This window comes from Leopardus geoffroyi, chromosome X, assembly GCF_018350155.1.
Source record: "Leopardus geoffroyi isolate Oge1 chromosome X, O.geoffroyi_Oge1_pat1.0, whole genome shotgun sequence".
NCBI classification, from domain to species: Eukaryota; Metazoa; Chordata; class Mammalia; order Carnivora; family Felidae; genus Leopardus; species Leopardus geoffroyi.
Genome location: NC_059343.1, coordinates 106,185,750 through 106,199,219, shown reverse-complemented (window position 1 = coordinate 106,199,219; position 13,470 = coordinate 106,185,750).

Genomic DNA, 13,470 nt, shown 5'->3' with positions numbered 1-13,470 from the left:
ATAATCTAAAATATCATTTATTTTCTTGGAACTCTCAAAGAGTTGATGTCACACGGCAAACAGGGCAAATGGGGCAATGTGGTCTGAATTAAACTCTCCAAAAGAGATCCGGGACACAAAAACTATCCTCAGAGGCAGAGCAGTACTTGTCAGGGGCTGGGGATGGAGGTTGGAATGGCACAGAGGTTTGACCACAAAGTAGCAGAGAGAATATTTTGTGATGATGGAAATATTCTATATCTTGACTGTGATAGGGTTTACATTATTATGTATTTGTCAAAATTCAAAAAAACTGTACATCAAAAAAGAGTGATATTTAACATATATAAATTGTAATTCAATAACCTGAATTTTTAAAAATGTAATACAATAAATGCTGTTAAAATATTAGTAACAAAGGATTGCTATCACAAAACTGGTAAAGACATACTTAAAAATATATGCATAATGAATACTCAGAAACCATTCATTTTATTTTATATATTTGAAGAGGTTGGAATATATATTCTTGACTGTGGGCTTAGTCCAACAAGTGTTTGTAAACAACTTATGTTTACATATGCATTTACCATTTATTGACTGCTTTTAGTTCTCAATTAGTTGTAAATACACACTTGGGTTATATTTACAACAGAGGATACTGTATTGTTCCTGGCTCTTAATTTATAAAGGTGACTGAGTGATGACATACAGAGGATAAAGCCATTGGAAAAATAGTATTAAAACAGTTCCCCCAGAAATGATAAGCACAGCAGGTCATAAAGGACCACACAAAGCCTATAACATGGAGTGAGTAAGCAGATAAATAGGAACTGGGACTCTGCCTTTATGACTATGGTGGCAGGAAGTAACTAGTAGAGATGTCCATTATTAGGTAATAAGGGGAAGCAGGCAGGTCAAGATCACTAGCTGGAGAAGTGTAATACAAATTGGTTGCTCTGTGAAAGCTACTTTGCAGTGAAGACATAAACAATATTGGTTATCAGGCTTGCCTTGTGACTCAGCAGATTTACGAAGAGTATGGGAATAATTAGATGTCAAATAGTCAATACAGAACCTAGAAACATGGTTAATACATATGTATATCATTTCTACCTTATACATAGGGAAACTGAGGCTTAGAGTGAAACCACTCAGTTAAGAAAAGACACAAAGAGCAGAGCTAGTTTTTAAATCCAAGTATTTTGAAAAAAAATGTTCAACGATTTTCAAATTACCTTCCCTAGACTACATATATAACTACATATTTAAAAATCTGCTTTGTCTATATGTAAAAAAAACAAAGAAACAAACATTTTGACAAAATTCATTTAAAAATACATATATACCAGGCATTGTTTGATATCTTGGAAATTAAACAGTGAAACAATGTTTCTTTTCTTATTTCATGAAATAACTAAATTAGCAGTAAAGACCTCAGCTGCATAATCACATAGTCTTCATATTACCAAGACTGGTTTCCCCAACCAGTCTAAATATTTTAGATAAAAATAACCACTCATTATTTAATATCCATCTATTTTTCTTCTTTAAGATTTTATTTAAATTCAAGTTAACATACAGTATATTATTAGTTTCAGGTGTACAACATAGTGACTCAACACTTCCATATAACACTTCATGCTCTTCACAACGAGTGCACTCCTTAATCCCCATGACCTATTTAACCCATCCTCCCACCAACTTCCTCTATGGTAACCATCAGTTTGTTCTCTATAGTTAAAAGTCTGTTTCTTGGTTTGCCTCTTTTTTTTTTTTACTCTATGTTTGCTTTGTTTCTTAAATGACACATATGAGTGGAATCGTATGGTATTTGCCTTTCTCTGACTGAACTATTTTCCTTAGAATAATACTCTCTAGCTCCATCCACATCATTGCTAATGGCAATATTTTATTCTTTTTTGTGGTTGAGTCGTATTCCATTGTAAATTGATCCATATATTCTTTATCCATTTATCACCTGGTGGACATTTGGGCTCTTTCCATAATTTGGTTATTCTTGATAATAATATTTTTGATAATGATAATGATGTTATAAACATGGGAGATAATGCATCATTTATTTCTGCTCTAATCTTTATTATTTCCTTTCTTCTGCTTGTTGTAAGCTTCATTTGTTGCTATTCTAGCTTCTTCTAGATTGTTTATTTGAGACTTTTCTGGCTTCTTGAGGTAGACCTATGTTGCTACATGCTTTTTTAAAAAATGTTTTAAATGTTTTATTTATTTTTTGAGAGAGAGAGAGACAAGGAGAGAGAGAGACAGAGAGAATAGGCGAGGGGCAGAGAGAAAGGGAGACACAGAATCTGAAGCAGGCTCCTGGCTCTGAGCTGTCAGCATAGAGCCCGACACGGGGCTTGAACCCACAGACTGCAAGATCATGACCTGAGCCAAAGTCGGATGCTTAACTGACTGAGCCACCCAGGCACCCCTATATATGTCTGTCTTAGGACAACTTTTGTTGCAACCCAAAGGCTTTGGAATGTTGTGTATTCATTTTCATTTTTTTCCATGTATTTTTAAAATTTCTTCTTTCATTTTCTGCTTGACCCATTCATTGTTTAGTAGTATGTTGTTTAACTTCCATGTATTTGTGGTTTTCCCACATTTTTTTCTTGTGGTTGACTTCACGTTTCATAGCTTTGGGGTGAGAAAATATGCATGGTATTATCTCAATTTTTTTTATTGTTGAGGCCTGATTTTTGACCCACTATGTGTTCTATTCTAGATAATGTTTGGTGTGCACTTGGAAAAAAAAAGTATATTCTGCTGTTGTAGGATGGAATGTTCTAAATATATTTGTTAAGTCCATCTGTTCCAGTGTATCATTCAAATCCATTGTTTCCTTTTTGGTTTTCTGCTTAGATAATCTGTCCATTGTTGTAAGAAGGGTGTTAAAGTCCCCTACTATTATTGTATTATCAATTAGTTCATTTATGTTTGTTTGTTTGTTTGTTTGTTTGTTTGAGAGAGAGAGAGAGCAAGCACAAGTGGAAGAGAGGTAGAGGGAAAGGAAGAAAGAATCTTAAGCAGGCTCCACACCCAGCACAGAGCCTGACTTGGAGATTGATCTCATGACTTTGAGATCATGACTAGAACTGAAATCAAGAGCTGGTTGCTTAACCAACTGAGCCACCCAGGCACCCCATTGAGCCAGTCTAATTCATCTAGTTTGTCCAAAATAAGTATTGCTACTCCAGTTTTCTTCTGATACCCATTTACATGATAAATGTTTCTCCATCCCCTAAATTTATTTTTTTAAGAATTGTTTAAGTTTATTTATTCATTTTGAGAGAGAGAGAGAGAGAGAGAGAGAGAGAGAGAAGGGATAGGGCAGAAAGAAAGGGAGAGAAAAAATTCCAAGAAGGCTCCACATTGTCAGCACAGAGCCTGATACAGGGCTTCATCTCACAAACCTTGAGATCATGACCTGAGCCGAAATCAAGAGTTGGTTTCTTACCCAACTGAGCCACCCAGATGCCCCATCATCCCCTCACTTTCAATCTGCAGGTGTCTTTGGGTCTAAAATTAGTCTCTTTTAGGCAGCATATAGACAGTCTTGTTCTTTTATCTATTGTGACACCTTATGTGTTTTTATTGGAGCATTTATTCTATTTACATTCAGAGTCATTGATAGATATAACTTTAATGGCATTTTCTTACTTGTTTTGTTGTTGTTTCTGGAGATTTTCTCTGTTCCTTGTCTTTGTCAATTTTTTTTCTTTACTTTCCACTCAAAAAGTCCCCTTTAATATTTGTTGCAGGGCTGGTTTAGTGGTCACAAACTCTTTTAGACTTGTCTGTGAAACTCTTTATATATCCTTTTATTCTGAATGATAGCCTTGCTGGAGACTGTATTATTGGGTGCAGATTTTTCCATTCAGCATGTTGTATATATCATGCCACTCCCTTCTAGCTTGCCAAGGTTCTGTTGATAAATTTCCAACTAGCCCTACAGGGTTCCCCTTGTAAGTGAAGGACTTATTTTGTCTTTCTGTTTTGAAGATTTTTTTTATCACTATATTTTTCAAATTCAATCACAATATGTCTTGGTATTGGCCTGGTTTTGTTGATTTTGATGGGAATTTTCTGTGCCTCCTGGATCTGGATGTCTGTTTCCTTCCCCAGATTTGGGAACTTTTCAGCTATTATTTCCTCAAATAAATTGTCTGCTCCTTTTTCTAGCTCTTCTTCTTGTATTCCTATAATATGAATGTTGTTACAATTCATGGATTCACTGAGTTCCCTAAGTTTATTCTTGTGTTCTGTAATTCTTCTTTCAACTTCATTATTTTCCATTTTTGTCTTCTATATCACTTATTCATTCCTATGCTTATTCCAGCCTGTGTTCATTGCATCAATCCAGTTTCTAAACCTAGTCATTGCCTTTTTCATTTCTGACTGTTTTTAAACTCTTTTCTAAATTTTATTTATTTGTTTTGAGAGAGAGACAGACACAGAGACAGAGCAGGAGAGGGGTAGAGAAAGAGGGAGATAGAGAATCCCAAGCAGGCTCCATGCTGTTAGCTCAGAGCCCAATATGGGGCTTGATCTCACAAGCCATGAGATCATGACCTGAGCCAAAATAAAGGGTTGGTCCCTTAACTGACTGAGCCATCTAGGCGCCCCAGACACTTAACTCTTCTATCTCTGTAGTAAGGACTTCCTGAAGTCTTCCATTCTTTACTCAAGCCCAGCGAGTATTCTTATGATTGTTGCTTTATATTCTCCATCAGACATGTTGCTTCTATCTGTTTCATTTAGATCTCTGGCTGTGACCTTATCTTGTTCTTTCATGTTGGATGAATTCCTCCAACTTGATATTTTGTCTAAGTCTCTGGGCAGGGGTAGGGAATGGTGCCAGCCAGCTTCTTTGTCCCCAGAGAGGCACCACTGTGAATGGTGCCTCTCAGGGACACACTCCAAGAAGAGGGAATAATCATCACCCATGTGATCCAGGCATTCTTCAGATCTCTGTTTCCATGTCATCTGCCCCCAGGTTTTTGCCTGCCTTCTCTCCAGGAGTAAGGCAACACCCTAAGGGCTCTATCATAGCCATGCCTGCTGACCTTTAAATTCTAGTCTTTAAGCCCCACTGGTTACAAGAACTCAGGAAAATCAGCCCCTATCATTTTCCTAGCCAATGGCTTTGGGACAGTGTTTTCCTTGTGCATTTCCCTGTGTGTTCCTCTCTCTCTCTCTCACACTTCACTCACAGCTCACTCCTCTCTTCAGGACTCATGATCTGTTTCTCCCCCAAACCACCTCTTGTACTTCTTACCTTCCTTGATGTGGCCTCTTCTCTCCCTCTAGTTGTGGTTTTTGTTCTGAGTCTTCAGATTGATTTCTGAGGTATTCAAAATGATTTAATGGTTCTCTAGTTGTGTTCCAGGGATGAGATGAGCCTAGGGTCCTCCTACTCCACTGTCATCCTACTTCCTCCCAAATCCATCTATTTTTAATCTATGTAGGTATCTTCTTTTCTTACAAGGCGAGAAGAAATACCTTTTATATACTTTATAATAATGACAATGACTAGTCTTTATATATCACTATGTGCTAATAGACACTCTTCTAAATAATTTATATTGCCTCTCTTAATCCTTACAAAAATTCTGAGTTATGTACTATTATTATGTAATTTTTGCAGATGTGAACCAAGTAATTTAAATATTATTTAAATAAATATAGACTTGATATTTCAACCCAGCTCTACATCAGTCTTAATTCTTAACTACTACATTAAATGGCATCTATAACAACCTCAGAAAATTTTAAGTCAGGATCATTGAGAATCAATACAATGAAACTAAATAGTATTAATTCAAAGCACCTAAGTCTATTGTTTATTTCAAATAATATGAAGATATTAAGTCCCACAGGATCTCTCAATTGTAAGATTGACTGAGTACTAAAAAGTAGTTTGCATGGTTTGAGGAGTAATATTTCTTGGTCTAAGGAAAACTGAGTTTTGCATAACTTAAATTTTATTCCCAATTCTCATGTATTAGTTCTATGGTTTTGCAAACTACATCTTCAAGTTTTAGTTTTCTAAGAAAATCATTCTCAGGGCTTAGGTATTAAACATACATTATACATTAAAGTACTTAGTACAGTATCTGAAAACAGCAATTAAAATTGATTATTCCATTGCTTCTCAAAGGTATTTGTATTCAATACTATTTTTTAAAGTATTATTTTTGTTCATACCACATGAAACCACTGAGTTTCTCATGGAATAATAAAATAGTATTAGTGGCTTTTCTTAGAACAACAATTTAAGGAGTTACTCGCAATTGATTTAACACAAAACAAAACAGAAATTCCCTCCCAAGAGTGGGGAGATAAAGAAATAAGGACCCTTAGGTATTAGTTAAGTAAAAAAGGCATTCTGGTTTACTTCTTCCTCCATACTTCTTAGAAAACTGTATTAGTTGGAAATTGTATTGGTTAGAAAACTGTATCAACTTGGGCTGTCATAACAGAATACCATGGACTGGATGGTTTAAACAACAGAGATTTATTTCTCACATTTCTACAGGCTGGGAAGTCTAAGATCAAGGTGGTGGCCAATTCCATTCCTGGTGAGCGTTCTCTTTCTGACTTCTTTCTTGCTTTTAGATAGTCACTTTTTTTTGTGGTGTACTCACATGCTCTTTCCTCACATGTGTGTGTGTTTGTGTGTGTGTGTGTGTGTGTGTGTGTGTGTGCAGGAAGTGGGAGAGGTAAGGGAGAGAAGCAGAGACAGAGACTGAGAGACAGAGGCTGAGAGAGGGAAATTGAGAGATAGAAAGAAAGCAAGTCTTTGATGTTTCTTTTTACAAAGACACTACTACACCTATCATGAGGGCACCAGCTTCATGACCTCATCTAACCCTAATTACCTCCCCAGGTCCCCATCTCTGAATACTAAAACATGGATTAAGGATTCAACATAAGACTTTGGTGGAGGAGGGGACACAAACATTCAGTTCATAACAAAAACTAAAAGCCTAATATTTTTATTATTCTTTCATTTGATATGATTAAAACATATAGTTTTTGACATAAATGTTTCAGTTGATGAATTATGACAAGACATTTAGAGGTTGAATGGAAGCTTGACTTAATTTAGATTTAAAAAATCATTTTATCTACAGATTTTACTTTTTTTAAATGTATAATTTATTTTGGGAGAGAGAGAGAGAGAGCGGGGGTGGGGGGCAAGAGAGGAGGGGAGAGACAATCCCAAGCAGGCTCACCTTGTCAGCACAGAGCCCTATGCAGGGCTTAATCTCACAAACCATACCATGACCTGAGCTGAAATCAAGGGAGATGCTTAACTGAGTGAGCCAGCCAGGTGCCCCAGCAGATGTTACTTGTTATAATGACAGTACTCTCCAAATAATTGCATCAGAATGCATGATAACATTGAAATTAGGGTGGTTTTGAGTGGAACACTACTTGGTTTTGAATATTTATGTCTATATCGATTGTGGAACTCAAAATATATTCATATGTACTTAAAATTTATATAAAAATAAGATTCATTTTTTAGTCATTTGTTTTCCAGGTTGATAGAGTACCTACATTCTATGTGTGCTTACTTTGGGAAGTATATGTTAAGCATCAGCATATCTGCAGAATATGACCTCTATTTTCCACGTATTTAATTTACTTTCGGGTTGTTTGCTTTCCTTACTAGAGGCTTTAAATTTTGGTGTCATTTTTGTTTTATATCTTTTCTCCTTCTAGAAAATTGATACATGATTTTTAATTTTTCTTCCTAAAAGCTAATTGATGTATGTTTAGTGCTAATATGGATATTGACAAATGATCATGAGAACAGTAGCCATCAGTAAAAATAACAAAGCAATAGTGGAATTACTGGATCATATGGGATTTCTACTTTTATTTTTTTGAGAAATCTTCATATTTTCCAAAGCAGCTACATCACATAGCATTCCCACTAATAGTGCATTATTTTTCCTTTTTCTCCACATCCTCACCAACACTTATTGTTTCCTGTGTTTTTTGATTTTAGTCATTCTGACAGGTGTGAGGTTATCTCATTATAGTTTTGATTTGCATTTCCCTGGTGAGTGATATTGAACACCTTTTCATGTGTCTGTTAGCCATTTGTACGTCTTTGAAAAATGTGTTTGTGTGTTCTGCCCATTTTTTAAAAATTACTGTTTATTTATTTTTGAGAGAAAAAGCATGAGCAGGGAAGGGGCAGAGAGAGAGGGAGTCACAGAATCTGAAGCAAGCTCCAGCCTTTGAGCTGTCAGCACAGAGCCCAAAGCAGGGCTGGAACCCATGAACTGTGAGATCATGACCTGAGCCAAAGTCGGTTGCTTAACCAACTGAGACACCCAGGCACTCCTGTATTTGGCCTATTTTTAATTGGATTATTTGAGAGTTTTCTTTGAGTGTGTGTGGAGTTCTATAAGTTCTTTATATATTTCGGATATTAACCCCTTATCTGGTATATCATTTGTAAATATCTTCTGCCATTCAGCAGGTTGTCTTTTTGTTTTGTTGATTGTTTCTTTCACTGTGCAAATGCTTTTTATTTTGCTGTGATCCCAGTAGTTTAATTGTGCTTATGTTACCTTGCCTCAAGAGATCTATCTAGTAAAATGTTTCTATGACTGATGTCAAAGAGAATACTATTATGTAGTTACACAAAGAAAATGAAAACACTAATTCAAAAAGATATATGCACCCCTATGTTTATTTTGGCATTATTTGCAATAGCCAAGATATGGATTCAACCCAAGTGTTCATTGATAGAAGACTTGATAAAGAAGAATATATATATATATATATATATATATATATACACATATACATGTGTGTGTGCATATATATATGACAAAGAAGATAAAGAAGATATATATGTATATATACATATATGTATATGTGTGTGTATATATATGTATATGTATATATATGTATATGTATATATATATACATATATGTATATGTGTGTGTGTATATATATCCTTGTTAGATATCCTTGTTGTGTTCCTTATCTAAAGGCAAAGCTTTCAGTTTTTCCCCATTGAGGATGACATTAGCTGTGGGCCTTTCATATATGGCTTTTGTGATGTTATGTTCCTTCTATCCTGACTTTCTTAAGGATTTTTATAAGAAATAATGCTGTATTTTGCCAAAGACTGTTTCTGCATCTATTGGCAGGATCATATAGTTCTTATCCTTTATTTTATTAATGTGATGTATCACATTGATTGATTTGCAAATATTGAACTAGCCCTGTAACCCAGGACTGAATCCCACTAGATCATGGTGAATAATTCTTTTAATGTACTATTGAATTTGATTTGCTAGTATCTTGTTGATAATTTTTGCATCCAGTTTTATCAGGATATTGGCCTGTAATTCTTTATAGTGGAGTCTTTGGTTTTGTAATCAAGGTAATGCTGGCTTCATAGAAAAAGTTCAGAAGCTTTCCTTCCATTTCTATTTTTTTAATAGTTTTAGAAGATTAGGTATTAACTATGCTTTAAATGTCTGGGAGAATTTCCCTGGGAAACCATGTGGCCCAGAACTCCTATTTGTTGGCAGTTTTTTTTTTACAAATTTTTTTTTCAACGTTTATGCATTTTTGGGACAGAGACAGAGCACGAACGGGGGAGGGGCAGAGAGAGAGGGAGACACAGAATCGGAAACAGGCTCCAGGCTCTGAGCCATCAGCCCAGAGCCTGACGCGGGGCTCAAACTCACGGACCGCGAGATCGTGACCTGGCTGAAGTCCGACGCTTAACCGACTGCGCCACCCAGGCGCCCCTTTGTTGGGAGATTTTTGATAACAGATTCAATTTCTTCACTGATTATGGGTCTGTTCAAATTTTCTATTTATTCCTGTTTGAATTTTGGTAGTGTGTGGGTGTCCAGGAATTTGTCCATTTGTTCCAGATTGTCCAGTTTGTTGGCATGTAACTTTTCATAGTATTCTCTAATAATTGTTTGTATTCCTGTGGGGTTGGTTGTGATCTCCCCTCTTTGATTCATGACTTTATCTATTTGGCTCTTCTCTTTTCTTTTTGAGGAATCTGGCTATGGGTTAATCAATTTTGTTTATTACTTAAAAAAAACAGCTCTTAGGTCCACTATTCTGTTCTTTTGTTTGTTTGTTTTTGAATTCTATATTGTTTATTTCTGCTCTAATCTTTATTAATTATCTCTATTATTCTGCTGGCTTTGTTTCTTTTTGGGTTTTTTTGTTTGTTTGTTTTTGTTTTTGTTTTGCTGCTATCTTTCCAGCTTTTTGATACCTGAGGTTTAATTGTGCATTTGGGATATTTCTTGCTTCTTGAGATAGGCCTTAATTGCAATGTATTTTCTTCTTGGGACTGCCTTTGCTGAGCCCCAAATGGTTTGGACTGTCGTGTTTTCATTTTTATTTGCTTTCCATGTATTTTTAAATTTATTCTTAATTTTCTGGTTGACTCATTCATTCTTTAGAAGAATTTTCTTTACCCTCTATATATTTGGGGGCTTTCCATTTTTTTTCTTGTGGTTCATTTTGAGTTTCATAGTGTTTTGATCAGAAAATATGCATGATATGATCTGAATCCTTTTATACTCGTCGAGGGCTACTTTCTGACCCAGTATGTGACCTATTTTGGAGAATGCACATGTGTATTTGAGAAAAATGTGTATTCTGCCACTTTTGGATGAAAAGTTCTGAATATATCTGTTAGGTCCATCTGGTCCAATGTGTCATTCAGAATCATTGTTTCCTTATTGATTTTCTGCCTAGATGATCTGCCCATTGTTGTAAGTGGAGTATCCCTTACAATCATGGTATTATTATCTGTACATTTGTTTATGTTTGTGATTAAGTGATTTATATATTTGTGTGTTCCACGTTGAGGGCATAAACATTTACAATTGTTAGCTCTTCTTGATAGATAGACCTCTTAATTATGATATAATGTCCTGCTTCACGTCTTGTTATAATCTTTGTTTTAAATATCATTTTTCTTATATAAGTATGGTTACTCCAGCTTTCTTTTGACATCCAGTAACATGAAAGATGGTTTTCCATCCCCTCACTTTCAATCTGCAGGTGTCTTCAGGTCTAAAATGAGACTCTTGTCAGCAACATATAGATGTGTCTTTTTTTAAAAATTCATTCTGATACTCTGTGTCTTTTGATTGGGGAATTTAGTCCATTTTCATTCAGAGTGATTATTGAAAGGTACAGGTTTAGCGTCATTGTGTTATCTCTAGGTTTCATGTTTGTGGAAATGTCTCTGGTCCTTTGTAGTCTGTGCTGCTTTCACTCACAAAGCCCCCCTTAGGATCTTTTGCAGGACTGGCTTAGTGGTCATTGAAATCTTTTAGTTTTTGATTTTCTGGGAAAGACTTTATTTCTCCTTCTATTCTGAATGACAGCCTTGCTGGATAAAGAATTCTTGGTTGCATATTTTTCTTATTCAGCATATTTAATATTTCCTGCCAATCCCTTCTGGCCTGCCATATTTCAGTGAACAAGTCTGCTACTAACCTTATGTGTCTAGCTTTGTAGATTAAGTCATGTTTGTCCATAGCTGCATTCAGAATTCTCTCTTTATCTTTGTATTTTGCAAGTTTCACTATGATATGTTGTGGTGTTAACCTGTTTTTGTTGATTTTGAAAGGAGTTCTCCATGCCTCTTGGACTAAGATGCCTGTTTCATTTTGTGGATTATGGAAGTTCTCAGCTACAATTTGTTCAAATAAACCTTCTGCCCCTTTCTCTCTCTCTCCTTCTTCTGGAACTCCTATTATATGGATATTTCATTTCATTGAATCACTTAGGTTTCTATATCTCCCCTTGTGGCCTAGTGTTTTCTTATATCTCTTTTTCTTGGATTCATCATTTTCCATAATTTTATCTTCTATGTCACCTATTCTCTTCTCTGCTTCTTGCATCCTCTCTGTCACTATATCTAGTTTATTTTGCATCTCATTTATAGCATTTCCTAATTCAGTGTGACTATTTCTTAGGTTTTTGATCTCTGCAGCAGTAGATTCTCTGCCATCTTGTATGCTTTTTTTCAAGCCCAGCTATTAGTCTTATGACTATTATTCTAAATTCTTGTTCAGATGTGTTTTTTATATGTTTTGAGCAGGTCACTGGCTGTGAATTCTTCTTGACCTTTCTTTTGTGCTTTGATTTGTTTGTTGAAGTAACCCTGGAGTAAAAGAAAGGGTGGGGAAGCCTGATCTCATACAAAGAGAAAAATTAAAGGGGCAAAAAAAAAGACCAACGAGAGAATAAAAAAAAATACATAAGGTTTAATCTAGAGAGAGAAAGGAAAGTAAAGAAGAAGGAGACATAGAGATTGTGTAAAAAGAATAGAGTAAAAATTCCTGGTGAAACAAACAAAACAGAGAAAAAATGTATATAATTAGAAATATATATATATATATATATATACATATATATATATAAACATGTATATAAATATATGTACATAAAATTGTCCAAAAATCAAACCAGAAAGTATGAGCCTCATTTTAAAAGAAAAAAAAAAAAGAGGGTACAAAGAGAAAGGAAGAAGAAAAGAAAAGAAAAGAAAAGGAAAGAAAAGGAAAGAAAAGGAAAGAAAAGGAAAGCAAAAGACAGATTAACAGACAAAAACATAAGACGGTTGTCTGTTGATGCCTGGGACCAGTGGCTGTCCTGGGCTGGAGTAGAAGCTGCCTGGTTCGCAGAATGTCAGTCCCTCTCCAGTAGATAAGAAGTTGTCAAGCACAGTGGGGCGGGGTTTGGCGTTAGTGGGTCCCACCTCCACTGGGAGCCACTGTGCTGGTCCCTAAGTCCCAATGTGTTGGTGATGGGGAGAAAAATGGTGACACCCCAATTTCTCTTCCCTGGACTTGTCTCAAACCACGCTATTCAGGCAGCCTTCACAGAATAGCTAGGCAGTCAGCTTGCCCTGCTCCACAGTTCTCTAGTGCCTCCTTGGTGCTCAGCTGTGCATCAAAACCCAATGTCTTAATGAGCCTGCAATGCCTGGACCCTGTTCTGGTGTAGCGTCACACAGCCCTGCCAATAAAAGGCCTTTTGCTGGTACCTGCAGGTTTTTTTTGTTGTTGTTGTTCTTGGGGAAACAATGGATCCTCTTCCCACAGTACTGAAGGAAGGGTACTGTTCTCTCCTTGTGCCTTGTGATTGCTACCACACCCCTGGGCCTGCTCCTTCAACCCCAGTCACCTGCACAAGGCTGGCTCTGGTCTGGAGAAAGTTGTGCACTTTTGGAAACCATGATCTTCAGCTCCTGAAGCTGTTTGCAAAATAGAAACTGGAACTATATTTATTTCTCATTCATCAGTCTGTGGTCCAGAGGTTTTTCTTTTGTGCTAACATAATACCACAATTCCACACCCTCTCTGTCTTTCCCTTCTGTCCTTTCCACAGGGGAGGAGGGTTTCCTCCCCTCCATGTCTACACCATTTTATCTACCCCAATTC